Consider the following 26217-nt stretch of genomic DNA (forward strand, 5'->3'; position numbering starts at 1 on the left):
AACATGGCGCCTTTCAGAGAGTGTGGTTTGACAGTACTCGCTCAGACGCAAGAGGGAGCGACAAGAGCGTGCGACCATTTCCTCTGGCGGGTCGTACGAAAGGCTCTGGGAGGTGTCCCTGGGTGGCAAGAGGCCAGCGGCCGGGCTCCTGCCCGCACCGAGGCCGGACCCCCCTCTCCCGCTTTGTTTTCCTGCGCCCCTGGTAGTTCTCACCCCTCCATTCCTGAAGCCACGCTTTCCACTGCCTTCTGCTCCTGGGGCCAGGAAAAGAGAGAGTCAGGCCTCTTCTGTCATTAGCGCAACTAGGGCGGGGCCATCTAGAGGCCGGAACGGGTAGTACAGAGCGGGGACCCGGGCCTGGCTCAGACAGTCCTGAGAGCTGAGAGGGGTCTGGCTCATTAGGGGAAGTGGCCTGGAGGAGGGGCTTTGGAGCTGGGCCGCAGGGCCACCAACCTCCCGGAATCCGGGAAGAAACCCTCGTTGTACTATTCTTTTTTTTTTTTAATTTCAGAATATTATGAGGGTACAAACATTTTGATTACATATAATGCCTTTGCCTCGCCCAAGCCAGAGCTACAAGTGTGCCCTTCCCACATAAAGTGCGCTCGGCACCCATTAGTTGTGTGCTTAACCACTTCTGCCAGTCTCTCCCACCTGACGGCACCAATGAATATTACTTCCAAGTGAGCACCTTGGGTTGATCAGTTAGTACCAATTTGATGGCCAGTACATGTGGTGCTTGTTTTTCCATTCTTGTGATACTGCACTTGGTATAATGGTCTCCAGCTGTGTCGAGGATAATTTAAGAGGTGCTAGTTCACCATTGTTTTTTGTAGTTGAGTAGTATTCCGTGGTATACATATACCACGTTTTATTTATCCACTGATGTATTGATAGGCACTTGGGTTGTTTCCACAGCTTTGCAACTGTGAATCGTGCTGCCATAAACATTCAAGTGCAGATGTCTCTATTATAAAATGTCTTTTTTTTCCTTTGGGTAGATGCCTAGTAGTGGGAATGCTGGATCAAATGGTATTTCTATGTTTAGTTCTTTGAGATTACTCCAAATGACTTCCACAGGTGTTGTAATAATTTGCAATCCCACCAGCAGTATAAGAGTGTTCCTATCTCTCCACATCCACGCCAGCATTTGTTGATTTGGGACTTTTTGATAAAGGCCATTCTCACGGGAGTTAAGTGATATCTCATTGTAGTTTTGATTTGCATTTCCCTAATGATTAGAGATGTTGAACACTTTTTTACATGTTTCCTGGCTATTATTCTGTCTTCTTTTGAAAGTTTTGGTTCATGTCCTTTGCCCACTTTTTGATGGAGTTGTTTGATCTTTTTCTTGTTAATCTTCTTAAGCTCTATACAGATTCTTGTTATCAGACCTTTATTGGATGTGTAGCACGCAAATATCTTCTCCCATTCTGTAGGTTGTCTATTTGCTGTAATGATAGTTTCCTTGGTTGTGCAGAAGCTTTTTAATTTGATCGCACCGTGGTTTTGGACAACACCCCTCCCCCAGCCCGAGGACTTTCTGGCCTGGCTTGGTGGACCCTGCCCTTGGAGTTCCCGGCAGAGCGAGGAAAGCTGCTCTCTCTGCCTGGCAGGCATGAATCTGGAGGACCTTGACCTCACTGTACTTTTCTCAAATGCAGGAGCTCCAGTTCTTGGGATCCTAGACATCCTGGGAAAATCTGCGTTTTGCTTTTTGGGAAACGAATTGTAAAATAGCGGAGAGCTGTTCTCTCTGAGAATGCCAGCCAGTGGCAACATGGCCTGCTAAAAAGGCCTGTGGCGGCCTGGAGGAAAGCTTTCTCTTTCCTGTCAGGGTCTGGAGGAGAGAGGCCAAGTGTGTTCTCTGTGCTTGCTGTGCCTGCTTGGTCAGGCCTCCTTGGGTCAGGCATGGCAGGGTCTCAGCCCAGGTACACAGCAATTCCTTCTGCGCTGGAGCCAGCTGGTGCCAGACACTGTTCATAGTTGTGAGTGTCAACTGCGATCATGGAATCCATCAGACATTTAATTTCTATTTGAACATGTTTCTTTCTCCTCTTTTCCTTTCTTCTCTGAAGTTAACTCACATTCCCCAGGTGTTTTGGATGCGTCAAGGCCCAAATCTGCAAACTCAGTCCAGACATGTGGGAAGTGACTCTGTCTAAGCCTCCTGTAGAAATCCCAGGAAAAGAGCCTGTTTTCCCTTGGGCTTGTGGGCAATGAATTATCACCCATTGAGGATTTCATGTGTATGTGTAAATGATGGCCAGGTTTAGAGATACCAAGCTATTTATTTCTAGAGGAGAGGTGACCTGATATCCTTCTCTTCAGATACCATAATCACTAGGCTGGAAAGGGTTAATAGTGTTGGTGTGACTGTGTCCCGAAGACAGTAGAGAAATCCCAAGCTGTGGAAGCATTTGGTCTGTGGCCCTGGCCAGACTCCCCCCACATCCTGATTCTGCAGGAAGAGGTGCTTGCACAAAAGGAGAAGGGGCTGATGCTTTGGATGGGGCCCGGTGAAAAGCATGCCGTTATTGCAATGCCTGCATTTGCCAGTCATGACATTGGCACCGAGGAATCAAGAAACACACAAAAGTGCTTTTCCAACCCACATTCTGCCTAGGCTGTCTGGATTTACTAATCCATTGGTACAGAAGGCTTGAATCCACTATTTACTGGCCTCTTGGGCCTTAGTCCTCTCTTATCTGCCATAGCCATGGACCCCCTGTCCTAGATGGCTGCTGTTACTGTTCAAAGGAACACCTCTAGAACCCCAAGCCCAGAAATAGCCCATGGCAGGCACCTGGCAAATGGTGTTAGTTTCCATTGTCCCCTCCCACACACTATGCAACATGCTGGTCTCCTTGCTGGGCCTTTCCACACCATAGGCTTTCCTTTTGCCATCTTCTTGCACAATGTGTCTGTGCCTGGCACCAACCTTGCCTGGGATCATTACTTATATCTAGCTGCAAACACTTTTTAATGCAGAAGTTAGGCTTCTTACTGAGTTGGAATTTATCTATTTTATTTCTGATGCTACAATGTTATCATTTGCATCGGTACCCAGTCTATAGTTTGTTTCAGTCATCCCAGTGGGGGCAAACCTTCTGAAATCCAGTTTGACCCTGCCCTCAAAAAGTGACTTCCCACGTCATTTGTTAGAAAGTTCCAGACCTGAATAGCAGCTTACTGGGAAGCACCGCTGGGCTTTTTCCACATCCAAGGGGCAGAGTTCCTAAGTAATTGCAGTGGGCAGGAGCTGAGTCATGCTTGCTTTCTTGCTGTGGTTTCATGGTTTGCTGAAGGTCCCTGGTACCTGCCTCTTCCTGGAAGCTTTCCCTCCAGTGAGTGGTGACAGGCCCATCAGGCAATGGCCTGATGATGTTCTATTCTTTGGACTTTGTGAGTTCCTGTGGGGAAGGGAAGGCTGGTCTGGCTGGATGGCACTTCTCTCTTTGTGGCTGCTTGTGTGGATTTCCATAGGTAGGAGAGCATGAGTTCAGTAGGGCTAATATTGCCAGAAATAAAGTCCATTTGCTCATTTTGTGCCATCCCCCTCAGTCATTTTGCCCTGGTAGTAGTCTTATATTGAAGTCACTGTCTCATCTCATTTTAACAGTTGTTTTTACCAGATATCTTTTCACAAGGTAACTTTTGGTATAATACTGGTTAATGTAAAGAAATATTGCCCATAGGCAAATATATATAAGATATATATGTATATGTCTTATAGACAGGGTCTTACTGTGTTGCCCAGGCTGGAGTACAGTGGCTCTTCACAGTTACAATTATAGCATACTGTAGCCTCAAACTCCTGGGCTCAAGCGAACCTCCTACCTCAGCCTTCCAAGTAGCTGGGACTATAGGTATGTGCCACCTACCCAGCTTAGCCAAATATATTTTTACACTTCTTCCTGCTTCAATTATCTCTATATGAATTTCGTGTTCATTAATAATGTGTGAACCACAAAACAAAATTCTTAATGTTTGTCTCCAATGTGAATTATCACATTCTAAGCTAGGGATGATTTATGAATTGCAATTATTTAAACTTTATTTTATTGTCTATAATTTATCTGAAGGTAAGTGTGGTTAAAAGAACATACATTGGATTCAAATTATTTCTCTTTGATAATAATTCACTGATGTTGAGTAAGAAATGAACACATTCCTGTGTATTCATATCTACTACACTCAGAGGGTTTTTCTCCAGTATGAATTATCTCTTACTTCACAATAGTGCAGCCATGTCTAAAGGATTTCCCAAATTTAGTACATTTTTCAGATTCTCTCTAGCATGAATTATACTAGCAAGGGTGGATTCATGTCTAAAAGCCTTTCCTTATTCATATTATTTATAGGATTTCACTTCAATATGAATACTATGATATTGAATAAAATATGAGAATTAGCTAATTCAACATGTGTTCCTTACTTTAATAAGATTTACATTCAATATGAATTTTCTAATGCTGAATAAGTTGTGACCCAGAACTAAATATATCTGCAATCTGGTTTAAATTGTAGATGTTCTCTGCACTGTGTATTCTATGATGTTGAGTAAAGTCTTACCATTTACTAAAACTTTTTGCCTTTTCTTAAATTTGCAGGATTTTCCTTAAAATAACATCTGTGTTCTTGAGCAAAATAGTAAAATTCTTTTCATATTCATTATATTTCAAGGATTTTCTTCTTAAACAACTTTATTGTTTCTTCATAAACAACTTTATTTTATTATTACTAAATTTATTTGGGAATTTTTATCATGTATATAATTCTTTCTGTGAAAATGCTCTGATTTAAAAACCACTACCTTCAAATGGACTCATTCACCAGGTTTGTTACATTTACCTCCTCTCTTTCCAGTGTTTTTTCTTTCTTATACGTGTCTTTATTTTTTATATGTAAAACAATGGATTTTTAAAATTTGTTATATGTATAAATTGTGAAATGATTATGACAAATTAAGTAACACATCCACAACCACCAATGCTGTACCTTAAATCTCTAGAACTTGTTCATCTCTGAACGTTTGTACCTGTTGACCACCATCTCCCCATTTCCCCTACCCCCAGTCCCTGGTAACCACAGTTCTACTCTCTGTTTCTTTGAATTTGACTTTTCTATTCTTTTATTATACATGTTTATTTAAAATTTGGAGAGTACAAAAAAGCATTGAAGCTATCGCTGTTGGTTTTTTTTTTTTTTGACATATGATGGGGGTACAAATTTTAAGGTTTCAAAAAAATGCCCTTCTCCCTCCCCCCACAAATCTGAGTTTCCAGCGTGACCATCCCCCAGAGGGTGCACATCTCACTCACTATGTATGTATATACCCACTATCCTCCCCTCTCCCACCTGCCCAATACCCTATTACTGTAGTACCTATGTGTCCATTTAGGTGCTGCTCAGTTAATACCAGTTTGCTGGTGAATATATGTGGTGCTTGTTTTTCCATTCTTGGGATACTTCACTTAGTATTATGGGTTCCAGCTCTAACCAGGAAAATATGAGATGTGCTATATCACCATTGTTTCTTAGAGCTGAATAGTACTCCATGGTATACATATACCACATTTTATTAATCCATTCTTGGATTGATAGGCACTTGGGCTGTTTCCACAGCCTTGCAATTATGAATTGTGCTGCTATGAACATTCGAGTGCAGGTGTCTTTTTTGTAGAGTGTCATTGGATCTTTTGGGTAGATGCCCAGCAATGGGATTGCTGGATCAAATGGTAGATTCACTTGTATCGCTTTAAGGTATCTCCATATTGCTTTCCACAGAGGTTGAACTAATTTGCAGTCCCACCAGCAGTGTAGGAGTATAGAATTTTTTATTTCCATCTTGATTTCTTCATTTATGAAGTAATCATTTAGTAGGAGGTTGTTTAATTTCCACGTTTTTGTGTAGAAATGTGAGTTTCTGTTAGGGTTGATTTCTACTTTTATTTCACTGAGATCTGAGAAGGTACACGGTATGATTTCTATTTTTTTAAATTTCTTGAGATTTACTTTGTGTAAATCTCTAGGATATGGTCAATCTTAGAGAATGTCCCGTGAGCTGATGAGAAGAACGTATATTCAGTGGATTTTGGGTAGAATGTCCTGTAGATGTCAGTCAGACCCAGTTGTTCCAGGGTTTTGTTTAAGTCCATTATTTATTTATTAATTTTCTGTTTGGAGGATCTGTCTTGTGCCGTCAGTAGGTTGTTGAAATCTCCGGTGAATATGGAGTTGCTATTAATCCTTTTGCTTAGATCCAGTAAGGTTTGCTTTATGAAACTGGGTGCACGTCTACGGCCACACCACCCTGAATGCGCCCGATCTCATCTGAAACTGGGTGCACCTAAGTTGGGTGCATATATATTTAAAATTGTTATCTCTTCTTGTTGAAGTGTGCCCTTCACCATTATATAATGACCCTCTTTGTCTTTCACTACTTTTGTTGGTTTAAAAACTAAATCGTCTGAAATTAGAACTGCCACGCCAGCCTTCTTTTGGCTTCCACTTGCCTGGAATACTGATATCCACCCTTTTACTTTTAGTCTATATGCATGCTTGCAGGTTAGATGTGTTTCCTGAAGACAGCATAGACTTGGCCTGTATTTTCTTATCCATTCAGCCAGCCTATGTCTCTTGAGTGGAGAGTTTAAGCCATTCACATTTATTGAGAGAACTGATAGGTAAGGTAGATTACTGATCATTCTGTTTGGTTGGATTTTGTTGCTATGATTTCTGTCTTCAGCCATTGTAATATCTGGCCTTTAATATCTTTGGGTTTTGGTTGTTTTTATATTTGTGGGTTATTATTATGATGTTCCGTGCATAACACTGTTTTAAGTACTTCTTGTAGGGCTGGTCTTGTCTTGGTGAATTCTCTGAGCCTTTGCTTGTCTGAGAATGTTTTTATTTCTCCTTCATATACGAAGCTTAGTTTTGCAGGGAATAATATTCTAGGCTGGGCATTGTTTTGTTTCAAAAGAGTGAGAATGGGGCCCCAGTCTCTCCTTGCTTGTAAAGTCTCATTAGAGAAGTCTGATGTTATTCGAATTGGCTTTCCCTTGTATGTTACTTGCTTCTTTTGTCTTACAGCTCTTAGAAGGGCCTCTTTAGTTGATAGTTTGGTCAGTCTGATGACTGCATGTCATGACGTCTCCCTGTTTGCGTTGAATCTCCCAGGGGTCCTCTGAGCTTCTTGAGCTTGTATATCAAGATTTTGAGCAAGGCCTGGGAAATTTTCCTCTATTATATCTTCAAACAGCTTGTCCAACCCTTGAGTGTTGTCTTCTTCCCCTTCTTGTAACCCTATGACCCTCACATTAGGTTTCTTCACATAATCCCACAGCTCTTGTAGGCTTTGCTCTTTTCTCTTGTTTCTCTGCTCTATTTCTGTGACTGATTTATTTAATTGGAGGGTGTTATCTTCAATCTCTGAGATTCTTTCTTCTGTTTGATCTACCCTGTTCTTGAGACTTTCCACTGTATTTTGTAGTTCCTTGTATTGATTCTTCATTTCCAGGAGTTCGGTTACACTTTTCTTCATTGTGTCTATTTCTTTTCCCATATCCTGGAGGCTTTTTGTGGTTTCTTTGTGTTGGTTATTGAGTTGTTGTTGCAGCTGGGTGAGTGTTCTTATGATCCACATACGAAATTCCTCTTCTGTCATATTGGTTGCCTGATTTTGGTTGGTGTCCGCTTGTAGGGGGCTGGTGCTCCTCTTTGGGGGTGTGTTTTCCATTTGGTTCTTCATATTTTCTGAGTTCTTTCGCTGATTTCTTCCCATGTCGATCAGTTGTTGTTTCTTTCCTTTAGGTTATTGTTTGGATATTCACACACCTTGTTTAGTTTCTGAGGCGTTAGTTGGTGTCTGTGGGTGAGATTCGACCACTCCCTGTATATTGAGTCAGTGGGTGCCGTGGAAAGGCTGTGCAAGATGCCGTCCCAGTCAGTAGGTGGCATTCGCTTGGAGGAACAGGCTATGCTGTTGATTTTGTGTCCTGTTATCAGCTCTTGTTCTTGGCGGAGCTGGGTTGGGTAAGCCTGCCCTCAGGCACCACCAATGCAATTAGCAGGGGTCAAAGTTCTGTTCTCTGCTTACAGGAAAAGCTGTCAGGGCAGGGCTGGAATGGTCCTGCTCAGCCAGAAAGTCTGCTTGTGGGGGTGGGGCTGTCTGAGACCCGCAGTCTGGAGCAGGCCTTGCTTCTTTCCACCCTCCCCAACTCCGCAGCTACTCCTGGGCCTCTGCCAGCAGTCCAGACCACACGTCACCAGGCCTCCCCAGATTGTGATGCCTGCGGGGAGGTTCCCTGCGCAGAAACACTGCCTGGGCTGGGCGCACGGCCTCCCTTTGGTGGGAGGGTTGCCCTCTAGGACACTGATCTGCCCCTGGAGGCACACACACCTCAGCCGGCCGTTCACAAATATCCCTTCTGTGCCCCGGGCAATGCTAGACCTCGGTGCACGGGATCTGGTCTGCAGGTCCGACCTGGGTCCCAGAGTTCAAACTGTATCCCCACCAGGGAGAGGAGTTCCGGTCCCAATTCACCCACAGGGAGCCCAAGCTGTGTCTGTGTCTCAGCCTCTGAGTCGGCACCGTTCTCCTGGGAACACCGTGCCAGCAGCACCTGGGAGGGTTGGCGGGTAGGGAGCTCACAGTCTGAGTTCCCCTTAGTCAGCTGTAGGGTCTCAAAAGGGAAGGTCCCGTTCCCTGGAGGTGCCTCCGGCTGGTGGCTGTATTGTCTCTCTCCAGCTAATTTTTTCATTAATATATTTTGTAGAGATATCTCACTATGTTCCCAAGACTGGTCTTGAACTCCTGGCCTCAAGCAATCCTCCAACCTCAGCCTCCCAAAGTGCTGGGATTACAGGTATGAGCTAGCACGCATGGCCAATTTAAGGCAATTTTAACCCATATATTAAATCGGATCGGGAGCCTATAGTACAATTATTCTTCAATTTAATTGGCAGAACAACCAATAGTATTTGGAGAATAGAGGTAATATGGAAAGACTGTTCTAACAAGATAATACTGTGCATTATAAACTACAGCAAATAAAACAATGTCGCATAAAGAGATCACTGAAACAATAAAAAATCCAGAATTAGAATCAAGTATATGGAAGACTAAATGAAGTTTAACTAAGAGAAGTATGAGAAAATAACAAATCGAAAGGGGAACTGTCCTTATTATATATAAAATTATTATAAATCTACTTAATACTAAGTTATAATGGTTAATGAAAATGTCAATAGAAAGGTGAGTTCCAATGTATATCTATGTGTATATGGAAAATATTATAATGCATGACAAAGTTGTTTTAAGTTTGTGGGAACTGTTAGGACTGATATGATGTAAATCTATTTGTAAGAAAAAAACATGACTCCTACATCATATCATATACAATGACAAACTCTAGATGGATTAAAGTTAAGTATGAAAAATAAAATATGGGAGAATATTATATAACATTATGATGGAGTATAAACAAGAAGGAAACTCTGAAGCCATAAAGTAAATCATAGACCTCATTAAATTTTTTTTAATCCACAAGATAATATATGCTGCAAAAAATCAAAAGACAAGCTATACATTGGGAAAAATATTTGCAACACTTAAGACAGAGAGTTAATATCCCTAATAAAAAATATCCCTGCAAACTGCTATGTAACAGTGAACATACCAATAGAAAAATGGGCAAGGAATGTAGAGGCAAATTACAAACCAAGAAAAAAGGTTGTAACTATTTTTAAACTAGTTTTGTTTTTTGTGTGAATGGTACACCATGAGGATATAGTTTCCAAACAGTAAAAACTAATCCATTTTTATGAGGGGGAAGTGTGATGAATCCATATCTCCAACCTTGACTTTTTTATAAACTCTAATCTGACATTCCTAATTGCCTACTGCACTTTAATGCCTGGAAATCTAATTCACACTTCAAATCTTTGTTTAAGATTCAAACAAATTCATCATATTTTCAATCACATAGTAACAGAATCATTGAGTTAAAATTAGTGACAAGAATCTGGAACCCAGAGACAGGAAAAACTGGCGGAGTAGGGGTGTCCTCCTGGCTCTCTGCTCCCAGAGTGGAAAGTGAAGAAAGCGGATAACCACACGCGAGTGATCTGCACTTCCACAGGACCAGCTTCCCAAGCTTGCAGAGAATCACTGAGAAACGGAGAAAAAAAAAGAAAAACTGCAGCTGAAATCAAAGGTGAGTCGGATATTCTTCCGAAAAACCCGGGGAATCAGACATATACAACAGGGAGGGAGCGAGGTGCGGTTTGAGCGGCTGCCAGCCAGCAGCGGCATCAGGTCTACCTAGAGCTGGGAGACGCCCTCCCCCCACCAAGCTGCACACCCACGCAGGCCGGGAAGTGCCTAAAGTTGGTGGGAAGTGGTAGCACCGGGAAGAGCTGTGTGGAGAGGAGACTGGAGCAGGGAACATTTTGAACTCTCCTGAGCGCCCAGATGAGGCAGTTTCAAGTGGGGGAGGGTCCAAACCGAACAGTTGCTCCTGAGCTGAGAGCCCACTCCAGCATCTTGCTGCAGGAGGCTTCCAGGACCAGGTTGAAGGGAGTGTACCCGAAAGGAGGCTTTGACCTTGGATATAGTTGAGGTTTCAGCTGGCGCTGGGTAGACAGAGAGCGCAAAGCTCGGTTCCCTGAACCGTGGGAACTCCACGAGTTGGGAGATACCTCTGCTTCTCCAACACTGCCCTCGGTCTTCCCATTCCCTCGGCTTGTCTTGGACTCTGTGTTTAAAGGGGCAGAAGGCGAAGAGTGGGGGTTCACACCACTGCCCCACCAGATTGATCTTGGGCGATCTCTCACTGCACACAAGCCACCTGTGCTCCAAGTCCAGAGAGCAGAGCCTGTCTTGGCAAGGCCAAGCTGTGAAGGAGGCTGCTATCCAGATACAACCTGGAGAGGCTTTATCACCCACACCCTCCTGTGACTTGGGTCTGGATGCTTTGCACCAAAGGGTCCGACTCTGCCTCTGGGCAGAGCTGAGAAAGAAGCTGTTCCCATTCCTGCAGCTTGTCTCGGACTCTGTGTTTAAAGGGGCGGAAGGCGGAGTATGGTGGTTCACCAGCTGCCCCACCAGATTGGTCTTGGGCAGTCACTTACTGTACAACCCGCCTGCACTCTGTGTCCAGAAAGCAGAGCCCATCTTGGCAAAGCAGAGTTGTGAAGGAGGCTGCTTTTCCAGTTATAACCTGGAGAGACATTATCAACCACACCCTCTTGTGACTTGGGTCTGGGTGCTTTGCTCCAAAGGGTCTGACTACACCTCTGGACCGAGTTAAGAAAGAGGCTGTTCAACCCAAAACCCATGTTGTAAGACTGTCACCTCCACTCTGCTTCCACCTCCCTGCTGGTGCTGGTCACGGAAAGGCAGCTCTAACAGCCTATCAGGACAGCCTGTCAAGCTGAGTCCTATCTTTACCTCTTTATGGTGGCCAGATAGCTGGTACCTTCAGCCAAAGGGGAAGCCCCATTCCTGGGAATTGCAGAGGGGTGAGGGAAGCTGCTGTCTGGGCTGAGATCTGCCGGTGTTGAAGAAGATCCTTGGTGGCGACCTGCCCACTGGGGTTTCGTGGGGAAGGGACTGACCTCACCCCGGCAGGGGCTAAGAGTCGTGGCTGGTCTCTTTCTGGTCTGGGACTCTCAGAGGCCTCAGGTAAAGCTTCTCCAACAACTCTGGGAATTAGTCCACATACCAACTAGATAAACCCCTCCCTTGGAAGGGTAGGAGAACAAGAGTATCCACATCTTGGTTAGGTAGCCCTAGGAAGTGCCTTTTCCTTACGCCGCAGACTTATCTTCCCCTCTGACAGGGCAGACTCCGCCCTTGGGGGAGGAGAAAATTGAAAAAGGATGTTTCCCAGCCCAAAACTTGTGAAAGTCTCATCCATTGCCTCCCCCACAGCCCACCAAAGCAGACTCAGCCCTGCAAGGTCATGAGAAAGGAGAAAAGTCACTTTCCTTGTGCGGATAGCTTGAATATGTGCTTCATTGGAATTAAGAAAAAGGGAACAGAGTGATGTCTACATACAGCTGGTTGGTTTTGATTATCTGATAAGTTTGGATCACAAGGGCTTTCTTTTGGCACCTAGATTGTTGCCAACTTATGGGCTTGTGGTTCAGGAAGGAAAATCACGACCATAATCCTTAGCATCTGCACCAATTGAATACCTCCACTAGGAGCTCTTCCGAAAGGGTGAGGAAAGATCTCTGAATAACATATTAACAACTCCACCCTAACTACAGATCCAGCAACCACTGAAGTATTCCCTCTTAGGCTCACTGATTCCTGAAGCTCCTTTCACCCCTCCTAAAGCAGTAACAGGTCTATAGGAATCCTAGGGAGTGACAGGACATTCCCGGAAGACTGAGATACCTGCATATCCTATGTGAAAGCTTAAATGGCAATACTGAGGACTTGGAATACCCTGATAATTGTCTCCTTCTCACAAACCACAGGTAACAAAAGAGAGAGTAATCTCAGAGCCTATCATAGTGCCTCCCACTTTAACCTATGGATTGAGAGTGGACTTGCTCTCACAAGAGAGATCTAACCTCTGAGTCTCTAAGCAAGGGGCCTAAATCCATTAATCACTGTAGACAGAAGGTGAAGACATTAGGTCAAAGATAACCCAACAGACTCAAACTCCTCTAAGATGATACAGGACTAGAGCATATATTCCCAGCCCTGCCAAAAATCATTCCTTTGGAATCCCAGAATTTAGCTCATAATCCAGTCCCAACACCTCCGGTTCTTGACAAAACATGCAGATGAGGAAGAATCAGTGAAAGATCACAGGAAACATGAAGGAGCAGAGAGAAAAGTCACCTACAAAAGAAAATAATAGACCGCCATCAACCAACACCAACTTATATGATATGATTAAACTGACGGAGGAAGAATTCCGAATATGGACTGTTAGAAAACTCAGCGGAATTGAAGGTAAAATAGAATCCCAACATAGAGAAACCACAAGAACAATTAAGGAAATGAATGAAAAATTCTCCAAAGAAATTGAAATTATACAGAAAAACCAATCAGAAATTTTAGCAATGAAGGAAGCAAACAAGGAACTCCATAATACAGTGGAAAGCATCAAGAACAAGATGGACCATGCAGAGGAAAGAATCTTAGAGCTCAAAGATTATGCCTATGGGCTAAACAAATCATAGGAAGAAAGAAAACACAGAAACAAGAGACAAGACCAAAGCTTACAAGAAGTGTGAAATTATGTAAAAAAGCCGGATATCAGGGTGATCAGGATTCCAGAAGGGGAAGAGGAATAATCACAAGGGATGGAAAACTTATTGCACGGAATACTGGAGGAAAATATGCTGGGCCTGGCCAGAAATATTTTTTTTTCCCCAAGGGAAGAGTCTTTTATTTTATTTTTTAATATATTTTTTATTTCAGTATATTATGGGGGTACAAATGTTAAGGTTACATATGTTGCCCATGCCCCCTCCTCGAGTCAGAGCTTCAAGCGTGACCATCCCCAAACATTGCACATGTCACTCATTGTGTTTGTATATACCCATCCCTTCCCCCCTTCCCACCTGCCCGACACCCGATAAATGTTATTCCTATATGTTCACTTAGGTGTTGATCTGTTAGTACCAATTTGCTGGTGAGTACATGTGGTGCTTGTTTTTCCATTCTTGAGATACTTCATTTAGTAGAATGGTCCAGCTCTATTCAGGAAAATACAAGAGGCGCTATATCACCATTGTTACTTTTTTTGTTTTTTCACCATTGTTTCTTAGAGCTGAATAGTACTCCATGGTATACATATACCACATTTTATTAATCCACTCATGAATTGATGGGCACTTGGGTTGTTTCCACAGCTTTGCAATTGTGAATTGTGCTGCTATAAACATTCGAGTGCAGGTGTCCTTTTTGTAGATTGTTCTTTGTTCTTTTGGGTGGATGCCCCATAGTGGGATTGCTGGATCAAATGGTAGATCTACTTGTATTGCTTTAAGGTATCTCCATGTTGCTTTCCACAGAGGTTGAACTAGTTTGCAGTCCCACCAGCAGTGTAGGAGTGTTCCTATCTCTCCACATCCACGGCAACATTTATTGTTTGGGGACTTTTTGATAAAGGCCATTCTTACTAGAGATAGGTGATATCTCATTGCAGTTTTGATTTGCATTTCCCTGATGATTAGAGATGTTGAGCATTGTTTCATATGTTTGTTAGACATTATTCTGTCTTCTTTTGAAAAGTTTCTGTTCATGTCCTTTGTCCACTTTTTGATAGGGTTCTTTTGATTTTTTTCTTTCTGATTTTCGTGAGTTCTATTTAGATTCTAGTTATCAGCCCCTTATCAGATGTGTAGGATGCGAACATTTTCTCCCATTCTGTGGGTTGTCTGTTTGCTCTCTTGACAGTTTCTTTGGCTGTGCAGAAGCTTTTTAGTTTGATCAGGTCACATTTATTTATTTTTGTTGCTGCTGTGATTGCCTTTGGGGTTTTCTTCATAAATTCTTTGCCTAGGCCAATGTCTAGGAGAGTGTTTCCAACGTTTTCCTCTAGAATTCTAATACTTTCATACGTTAGGTTTAAGTCTGTTACCCAGCGTGAGTTGATTTTTGTGAGAATTGAAAGGTGTGGATCCTGCTTCAGCCTTCTACAAGTGGCTGTCCAGTTTTCCCAGCACCATTTATTGAATAAAGATTCTTTTCCCCAGTGAATGTTTTTGTCTGCTTTGTCGAAGATTAGATGGCTATATGAGGATGGTTTTATATCAGGGTTCTCAGTTCTGTTCCACTGGTCAATATTCCTATTTTTGTGCCAATACTAAACTGATTTAATTACTACAGCTTTGTAGTATAGTTGGAAATCTGGTATATTGATACCTCCCATTTTGTTTTTATTGCCTAGAATTGCTTTTGATATGCAGGGTCTTCTCTGGTTCCAAAGAAGCGTATAATTATTTTTTCTATATCTGTGAAAAATGATATTGGGATTTTAATAGGGATTGCATTGAATCTGTAGATCAGTTTGAGTAGTATAGACATTTTAACAATGTTGAGTCTGCCGACCCACAAGCATGGTATGGATTTCCATCTGTTTACATCCTCTGCTATTTCCTTCCTCAGTGTTTCATAGTTCTCCCTGTAGAGGTCTTTCACCTCCTTAGTTAAGTATATTCCTAGGTACTTTATTTTCTTTGTTGCTATTGTGAAGGGTGTTGAGTCTTTGATTTGGTGGAGTAAAGGTAACCCCCCGGATTCCTGCTCCCAGAGAAAGAGGCATAGATCTTGGTCTCCTACACATGAGTGGATCTCTCCCCCACAAGAACAATGGCAAATAATTCTTGAGGAAGACCCCCAAGGCAATCACTGCCGCATCAAAAATAAACAAATGGGATCTCATCAAATTAAAAAGGTTCTGCACAGCCAAGGAAACTATCATTAGAGCAAATATACAACCCACGGAATGAGAGAAAATATTTGCTCTTTACACTTCTGATAAAGGTCTAATAACAAGAATCTATCTAGAACTCAAAAGAATTAACAAGAAAAAATCAAACAATCCCATCAAGAAATGGGCAACAGAAATGAACAGAATCTTCTCCAAAGAAGACAGAATAATGGCCTGTAAACATATAAAAAGAATGCTCAACATCTCTAATCATTAGAGAAATGCAAATGAAAACCACAATGAGATACAACCTAACACCAGTGAGAATGGCCCCAGTGAGAAATCCCAAAACAACAAATGCTGGCGAGGATGTGGAGAGACAGGAACACACTTACACTGCTGGTGAGACTGCAAATTAGTGCAACTTTTGTGGAAAAGAATTTGGAGATACCTCAAACTGCTAAAAATAGAAATACCATTCGACCCAGCATCTACCCAAAAGAGCATAAGATATTCTATTATAAAGACATCTGCACTCGAATGTTTATGGCAGCACAATTCACTATTGCAAGGACATGGAAACAACCCAAGTGTCCATCAGTCAATTCATTGAGTGATTATTAAAATTTGGTGTATGTTCACAATGGAATATTACTCAATTCTAAGAAACGACAGTGAGCTAGCACCGCTTATACTATCCTGGATTAAGCTTAAGCCCATTATCCAAAGTGAGGCGACACAAAAGCAGGAAAATGGGCTCCACGTCTACTCGCCATCAAATCAGTACTGACTGATTAACACTATGGTGCTCAAATGGTGGTAGTATTTACCAGGGATTCTGGGGGGGGTGTAGGCCCACATTTGAGGGATGTGGTGAGCATTTTGGAGGGGAAGGGCATACCTCTAACCCTTCCTAGGGAGAGACAAAGATATTAAATATAACCAAAATGTAAAAAAAAAACCCAAAACATTTATCAGGTGTCGAGCAGGTGGGAGTGAAGAGGAGGGGATGAGTGTATACTTACATAATGAGTGTGATGCGCACCATCTGGAGGATGGACACGCTTGAAGCTCTGACTGAGGGGGGAGGGGTGGCAAGGGCAATATATGTAACCTTAATAACATTTGTACCTCCATAATATGATGAAATAAAAAAAACCTGGAACCCTTCTACTTTGCTGATGGGAATATAAAATGGTACAGCTGTTTAAGAACACAGTTTGGAAGTTCCTCAAAGAATTAAATATACAGTCACCATATGACCCAGAAATTCCACTCCTAGATAAATAACTATGATGTTGTGAAATATATATTTGTTCTTCTTCATCCCTCCCCACCTTTTTTCCTGGCCTAAAACACACACACACACACACACACACACACACACACACACCTCTTAGTACCCTTGGAATATCTCTGGCATGATGAGGTTCTTTTGTATGCTAATGAGATGACTGGTGGCTGTGATCTCCTAGGTGGCTTCAGAATGAGGCTGGTCACTGAAAAGACCAAGGCTTGATTAGAGGTTTGAGACTTTCAGCCCCACCCACCAAGGTAAAGGGGATAAAGGTGGAGTTGATTACCAGTGGCCAATGATTCAATCAATCATGTTTACATAATGAGCTCCATAAAAACCCCAAGGACAGGATTCAGAGTGCTTCTGGGTAGCTAAACACTTGGAGGCACCCACAGAAGTCATGGAAGCTCCATGCTCCCCTGTCCCATACCTTGTCTGTGTTCATCCCCTCTGTCTGGCTGTTCATCTGTATTCTTTGTAATATCCATTACAATAAGTGGGCAAACATAAGTAAAGTGCTTCCCTGAGTTCTGTGAGCTGCTCTAGCAAATTAATTGAACCTTAGGAGGTGAGGAGGGGGTTGTGGGAATACCTGACTTGTAGCTGGTAGGTCAGAAGCACAGGTTACAACCTGGGTTTGCAACTGGTGTTTGAAGTAGAGGGTAGTCTGAGGACTGAGGCTTCAACCTGTGGGATCTGATGCTATCTCAAGTAGGTAGTGTCAGAATGGAATTGAATTAAAGGACCCCTAACTGGTTTCCGCTGCAATATCTGCTAGAGAATGGATTGCTTGATATGTGGGGAGAAACCCCACACACATCTGGTGTCAGAAGTATTGTATTGAATGATTGTGTAAGGGAGAGAAGAAAAAAATACCTTGGTTTTTCCTTTCTCAGAACAACCAAGAGAATTGAAAACATATGTTCACACAAAAACTTATGCATAATTGTTCATATCAGCATTTTCTAATAGCCAAAAAGTAGAAATAAACCAAATGTCCATCAACTGATAAATGAATAAACAAAATGTGGTATATGCATACAATGGAATATTACTCAACCATAAAGGGGATAAAATACATGCTACAACATGGATGAAACTTGAAAACATTATGAGAAGTGAAAGAAGTATTATGTGTGGATTAATGTATTTCATCAAATTCGGGGTGTTTTCAGCCATTATTTCTGAAATGTTTTTTCTACCCCTTTCTCTCTTTCTGGTCAATTTCCAGAGTCCTGACTGTGGTTGTTTTTGGCAATCTTGTCAGTTTTATCATTGCTTTTTGAGGAAGGGATTTGTTGCGCTTCTCACTAAGCCATTCTGTTCTTTTCACTAAGCCAGTCCCACATCTGTAGTCACCAATTTTAATACCTGATACTTCCATATTAAGTGCTAACTGCAAAGAGCTGAAAACAGAGGATGAATGGTCCTGAGAAATAGCTTCTTGTTGAAACATGTTAAAGGATACTTGATGTGAATTGCTTATTGGAAAAAGCATATCCTCAAACAAAGCAGATTGTTGAGTAATATTTGCCTATATGATCAGGTAATTCTTCACCAGCTGAACCAGTGTAATCATCTTTCTAAAATAAAAGTTCTGTAATTGTAAGTAATCATATTGACTTAAAATAGCACTTCACACAACAAAGTTGAATTGTACATCTTTTCTTCCCCCAGCAGATGGTGACATTTTATAATATATGGATAAATTGTCCAAATGGACATGTGAAACTAAGTAACAAAATAGAATTATCTCTATTTCATTTCTCTTTTATCTACATCTTGAATTCATTTACAAAATGGTATTCATCATGAAGTAACTTTTATAAAAGGAGACTAAGAAAAATAAAAATTCATAGTTAATATAGAAAGTAGAATTTTTCAACATCTTCAATACCTACTTTGGACATTGTTTTCACCAGATACTTTCTCATTGGGTCACATTAGCCTACCTATTTACAAAAATAGAATAGCAAGGATGAAATGCTAAAGTGGGCAAATTTATCTGTAAATCATGTTCACTTCTGGTTCCTCTTCACTCCTTTCTTCCATGCAGACCCCCTCATTACTCTTTGTTTCTCAAATTAGTTCTTTAAAATTACTTCTTCCCTTTTTTAGGCTCCACACATTAATATCTGCTTTCCTACTTTCTAACCTAGAGTACAGCATATAATTAAAATTAATTCTTAGATGTATGTAATTAGTATTCCCAACTTAATGTACCAACTACACCAGGGGTATTAAATTTACTAGTTCAAACCAAACATCAATTGAACATCTATTATATTTCAGATTTTCTTGCCAAGGTCACAGTCCATCCAGTAAAGGAAAAAAAAAACAACTCATAACAGAATGTAAGAGGTGTTTCAATGCAGGTGTGCACAAGTTTCCATGGAAACCCAGAAAAAGAATCATTCATTCTTTTGAAGGAACTTTATATGTGAGCTTGAAATCTGAGTGGGATATCACAGACTGAAGTGTGAACAAAAGGTATTTCAGGCAGTGGAAACAACCTGAGCTATATTTAGAAGCATCAAACTATTCAGCATTTTCATGGAACCCCGAACAGCCTGGCTAGAACACACGGTATTAAACATGCAGTGTGCCAACAGAGCTGTAATAAAGTATGGAGGAGGAAGAGGAAGGAAATGGCAAGATGTGACACTGTAGAGAAAATTGGGGGCCAGACTGTGAAAACCCTTAGAAGGCATGCCAAGGAATAAGGACAGCACTGTAAAAACCCTTAAGAGGTGTGCTAAGGAGCATGGACCTGATCCTGTTGGCCTCAGAGAGCCATCTTATAAAGGTGTGGGGGCAGTAGAGAATGAAAGCAGAAAGACCAATTAAGAGATGATGGATCTCACAAAGCTAGAGTGGAAAAGCAGAGTGTGCATTGATGAATGGTGGCATCTTGTTGCAGGGTAGAATTAATGATGGGGGCATATTTAAGAAACATTCACATGGTAGACTTTATGAGCTAGGGCGAATGATTGGATGTGGTGTCTAAGAAAGAGGGAAGCACACACAAAGATGACTGTGAGGTTTCTTGGTGTGTGATAATAACATTACTCAAAACAGAAAATCCATGAGGAATAGCATATTTGTAGAGGATTTGGTTTAGGACAAAGTGAATTTGACGTGTGGGGGTTGGGAGGAGTCCAGGTGGAGGTGCTGAGACAGATTTGGAAATATGAGACTAATTGGAGTTCAGGAGATAAATCTGGAGATGATATTTAAGAATGGACCATGTAAACATTGTGAGAGAAGCCATGAGAATTGAAAGTCTCAGGTGGTTGAGTACAACAAGAAGAGGGGCCCCAGGATGGAACCTTGGATTACCAATATTTTAGGTTAGGTGAAAGCTTTGAAGGAGATTAAGAAGGAGTAGTTTGAGAGGTAGGCAGGGAACCACAGGGCATGAAGTCATGTTTAAGTAGGAAAGATGGTGAGTAACGCCTCCTCTCACAGTGCAACCTCTATATTCATGGGAGATGGAGTGGTATACAGTGATATCCTAACAGTCTTTCTAGAATAATCCTTGCCCCATTTTGGCCACAGCTTAGAAGCCTGTCCAGTCCTCAACATGCTAGGAGGCAAAATACTAAGAATGTGAAAAAGTAAGAGTATTATGAAAGATGCCCAATGTACACCATGTAATTAATTTTTCTTTTCTGTTAAGAAAGTTGAAATTAACAAACTTAACTAAATTACATTACAATTTATGTTTTCTTGCTCATAAAATACATATACATATTACAACAAAGACGAAAAATGTGTAAAAATTTGTAAAATTGAAAAAATTCCTGTGAAAAATCACTCTTTCCCCAGAAAATATGTTTATTGATTTATGTTTTTATTAGAAAATTTAAAGGGACCTGGTAAGTGTCTTGCCATTGGATCTCAACAGGAAATCACCATGCCTGCCCTCTGGGAGGTAGTAAAGAAGGTTGGAATACCTCCTCCTTTGAAGAGGTCAGAAGTGTGGTGGATGCTGTCCAGATCCTCCTTCAGGAAAATGTTCCCCAGTTGCTGGGAGTGGTGCCTGCAGAAAACCCTTAGCTGTCAGCAACTTCAGGGATGGCCTTGGCTGAAGAGAGCTGCCTCGCCCAAAGTCACATCCTTCTAGAATTCAGCCTCCAATAGCTGAATGACATGGGGCCTAGCCCTCTCTCTCCACTCAACATGAAACAACTCTGAATAGCCATCCCATCTTCAAAGATCACCATGTGTTAGACCAAGAGAATTGCTGGGCTTTTATTGCAACTCAATTTCTCACTCTGCCAAATCCTACGTCTTTCCTTTCCCTTCAACAAGCATTGTTCCCAAGGGCCTTCTCTAACAAATTTCCTGCATGCTAATCTCCATCTCGGATTCTGCTTCCCAAAGAACTCAACCTATAATGGGAATGAACTCATAGAACTTGGACATGGGTTGCAGGCAAATCCTACAGCCATTTTTTATTTTTTGAACACAAATTGTGAGTTTTATTTAATTGCAAGTGATGCAACCTATGTACCACATTTTTTTCTCTTCCAGGTACTGCTAAAATGACCCTTACAGAGATGACAAACATTGTAAACTGTGTTGAATTAATTTATTAAATCTACCTGTCAAGTGATCCATTCTGTATGGAGCCTTGAAACAATGTATTGAGAGTTTATTTGTAATTACTGAAAGCAGATGGTTCTGAAAAAATTGCAAGTAATTACAGGCTCCTTAAACTCACAATAGACATGTATTTTAACATTTAAATAAAGCTCATTTTCTTCAAAAGTAATTTTCTACTGCTTTCTCATAAAAATATAAAAAAGACAACATTTATAGTTTTAAAAACTTATATTTAACCCAAATCAAGATTTTTCTACAAATGATACCTCTTTCCAAAAAGTTTAAAAGACATCACGGAATAATGTGATGTTAAACCAAACAATCTCACCACAATAAGAGTATGTTACTTCTAAGAAGTATTGTGCAGTATTTTCTTTTTAACCTTTCATTCTGGATATCAACTGTGTATATGCTATGTAAACACATCAGATTAATCCCAGTCATTCATATTTATGCAGTAGACTGTCATATATGACCAGTTACCATATAAACTGTAATATCATAATTGCAAAAATGGCAAAAGGCAATCTTTATGAAAGCTTAAAATAAGCTTTTAATAAAAGGTGGCCAAACGTTGCCCTAATTTTCTATAAAAATTACCTCTTTTCCTCCTACCTTCCCCCCCCTTTGAATGGTACCTTTTATAACATGTTAATACATGTTATAATATGTTAATACACATAGTACTTTTACTTAAGTTAGCCTTTAACATGGCTTCTTTCTTTTCTGATACACTGAATTTATCAAAAGGCACTGAGATTAGACTCCTAAGTAGTTTCAGATTTTTTTGTCCCTTTTAAGGTTCGTCTAGAATGACTTTCCTCAGAAAAGGATAACTTAAGGAACCCGAAGAAAACGAATGATACAACACAGCAACTTGAAACTTGTAGCATTCCAAAGGTATAAATATATTAATAGGTTCCTTGAACTTAATATTTAGGACAAAAAAATCAGAATAACTTTCTGAACATAAACATAAAAATAGAGCACATTTACTAACAGTAGGAAAACTCCCACATAAAAATAGAGCACATTTACTAACAGTAGGAAAACTCCCAAGCGTATAGTAACAACGTATTAAACCTTACTTACATAATAACACACAGCCAAGAGCATTAGAAATTCATTGCCAGATATTCTGATGCACTAGCCCGAAAACATGTCTGATACATACTATTAACCTGTAACACAGTATGGCATTTATTTCACAGGGAGAAAAAATAAGTTTAATCACAAAAACAGATTTACAGATTTCAGCTTTGATTCAGTTCTAGAGATACAGTTTAGAGATAAAAAAAGAACAAGATTCACCCTTAAAATAAGAAAGTCTTTATATATAATCCATTATTATTAATACTCTTTCTGCTCTTAGAATGTGAAACATTTAGAAACTTTCGAATTCTAGAAATTTTGACCAGTTAACCTATTTGGCCTTAACATATTCTAAATTCCCTTTTGAGAATCAGATTAATGTTTTCAGTCCACCAGTCCAGTATGTACGGAGCAATTCTATTTCTTTTTCTTTTTCTTTTTCTTTGGCGGTTCATCCTCAGAGCTGCTGTCTGTGCTGGTGCTGCTGCTACCAGAAGAGCTGGAATCCGAGTCTGAGTCAGAGGAGGAGGAACAGGTGGTGGAGGAGGCCGAAGATGGTGAGCTGGAGGAACTTTCATCAGTGTCACTGTCTTCTGAGGAGGATGAGGTAGACGTTTCTTCACTGTCTGATGAAGAATCACTGGCTGAACTGTCACTGCTATTGCTACTGGAACTGGTTACACTTTTAGACCTTTTTTTCTTGGTCTTTTTTTCTACATTTCTCCAATGCTGATAAACACGAGGGGAAAAAAAGCTCCTTTGTTGTAATAACAATCTGTTTTCTTTTTCTTTTAAAGCTTTCTTTAGTTCTGCTGTTCTTGAAGGCCTATGTAGGTATTTTCTTTTTCCTGTGCATTCATAAGTCCAATGTCCAAATTCCAAGCATTTCTGACATCTTACATGTTGCTTATCTGCTTCAGCTTGTCTCCGAGCTATGAGCCGATGCATGGGAGTCGCCATCTTAGCGCGGCCGCGGCCTGCCGCGCAGGCTTTTCCTACAGCCATTTTTATATTTGCTTGAGTTCTAAAGCTGAAGACAGCTTGTTCATTGGAAGAAAGTAGAGCCAGGAATATCTGGGTTTTTTTTATCTTATTTTTTAATTTTCCTATAGTAAAATTCACTCTTTTTGGTATATAGTTCTATGAATTTTGACAAATGCACAGAGTCATGTAACTGCTACCAGTCAGGATAAACAGAATAATTCTAATTACCCCCAAAAAATACCCTCATGTTGTTCATTTATAGTTAATTACTCTGTTCTTAATCCCTGGCAACCACTAATTTATTCTCTGTTAATATACTTATCCATATTCCAGAATGCCACACATATGGAATTATATAGAATGTAGCTGGCTTTTTGCACACAGATGAATGCTCTTGAGGTTCATTCATGTGGTTGCATGAATGAGTAGTTCACTCCTTTTATTGCTGAGTAGTGTTCCATTATATGGATCGCCTTAGTTGTCTCTACATTCACCAGTTGAATGACATTAAAGTTGCTTCCAATTTTTAGCAATTGTGACTAAAGTGGCTATAAATATTCATGTATAGGATTTTGTGTGAACATAATTTTTCATTTATTTTGGGGAAATATGTAGGCATGGAATTGACAGAACATGTGGCAAGTGTATTTTTAACTTTATAAAAAACTGCCAAACTGTTTTTCCAAAGTGGCTGTACCATTTTTGCATTCCCACCAGTAATGTATGAATGTTCCAGTTGCTCTACAACCTTGCCTGCAGTTTGTACTTTCATGTTTTTTTTAAGCCATTTTTATAGGTGTATCAGTGGTATTTCATTATGGCTTTAATTTGCATTTTACTGTTGATGTTGAGCACTAGTTCATGTCCTTATAGGCTTCTGATTATCTTCTTTGGTGCAGTGTCTGTTCAAATCTTTTGCCCGTTTTTTATACTGGGTTGTTTGTTTCCTCATTGTCTCAGAGATCTTTGTATATTCTGGAAGCAAGTCCTTTTGTGAGATATGTTATTCATAAATATTTTCTCCTAGTATAGCTTATATTTTCATCCTCTTAGCATCTTTTGTAGAGCAAAGGTTTTTAATTTTCATGAAGTCCAACTTATAGTGCTTTTGGTGTCATATCTAAGGTTATTTGCCTAACCTCAGGGCACAAAGATTTTCTTCTATGTTTTCTTCTAAAAGTTATAGTCTGACATTTAGGGCTAGGATTGATTTTGAGTCAATTTTTATAAAAAGTGTGGGTCAATTTCTGGACTCTTCTATCACATTGACCTATGTGTCTATCCTTTCACCACTACCACAGTCTTGATTACTGTAGCTTTATAGTAAGTCTTAAAATCAAGTAGTATGACTCTTAAATTTTGTTCTTATTTTTAAAAATTGGTTTGAATTTCTCATTGCTTAGCCTTTCCATGTAAATTTTAGAATGACCTTGCTGATCTCTACAAAGAGTCCTGCTGGGATTTGGATTTGGATTGTATTGAATCTATAGATAAATTTGCAGAGTATTGACATCTTAACAATACTGAATCTTCCAATCCATGAACACACCATATCTTGCCATACATTTAGCTCTCTTTGATTTCTTTCATCATTGTTTTATTGTTTTCAGCACACAGATCTAGGACATATTTGTTAAATTTACACCTATTTCATTTTTTAGTGTTATTGTAAATAGTACTTGTGGTAGGCAGAATAATGGTTCCTAAAGATATCCATGTCCTACCTAATTAAAAAAGGATATCTATGTCCTGACCTCTGGAACTTGTGGCTGTTACCTTACATGATGTAGTGGGCTGAATGGTGGCCCTCATAGATGGGACAAGTCAATATCATAAAGATGCCAATTCTTCTTCCCTAAGTTATTTTATAAATTTACCACACTCTCAATTTAAAATGCCAATAAGCTTTTATTCTGAACCTGAACAAGTTGATACTAAAGTTCATATGGAAAAATGAATATGCAAGAATAACTACATAGTCTCTCTAACTTTCTTGAACTGGTCATGTTCCCTCCTGCCACCCCATTCCCACTTCATTTAATCAAATCCTTCTCCACATTCAGATCTCTGCTCAAGCATCCCTTCTGGGAAGACTTTACTACACACACACACACACACACACACACACACACACACACACACACAGAAAATCAGTGCATATAAGTCTAGGGAAGACCTTTTTGTTGCACACTCTTATGGAACCGTGTTCCTCTCCTTCACAGCACTCAGCTCAGTTGGGGGTTATTCACACACTTGGAGCTTTATTTGATTAAAGCTGGTTTCCTCCATTAGGCTGAAAAGGACAACAGTGACAGGGACTGTTTTATGCACTGTGTACCTCCTCTGTCCAGCACAACCCCAGGTATGTGATTGGCACTTGATAATTATTTTTGAATAAATAAATGTCAAGATATAAAAAAATACAAATGAAATGGCCAGCCATTTTTGAGGAAATTTGGTCTCTAGGTCCAGTGAGGTTTTGGGGTTTTTTGTTGTTGTTGTTTTCATTTCAATAGTTTGGGGGGGGTACAAATGGTTTTTTGATATGTAGCTGAATTGTACAGTGGTGGAGTCAGGACTTTTAGTGTACCCAAATAGTAAACATTGTACCTGATAGGTAATAGGTCTAGTGTTTTGAAAGTAGTAAAGATGTGATTTTAGCATCCCTGTTTATAATGTTGGAAACCTCACAAAAAAAGAGAAAATGTAGCAGAATAAATGAATACAAAGGAATATTTTTTCTTTTTCCTAGCCCCAAAGCCTGGTCTTTTTTTTTTTCACAGCCAATCCTGCAGATTCTGCCTTCCCAACCTCTATCTATCCTTTCCT

This window comes from Microcebus murinus, chromosome X (genome assembly GCF_040939455.1).
Source record: "Microcebus murinus isolate Inina chromosome X, M.murinus_Inina_mat1.0, whole genome shotgun sequence".
Lineage (NCBI taxonomy): Eukaryota > Metazoa > Chordata > Mammalia > Primates > Cheirogaleidae > Microcebus > Microcebus murinus.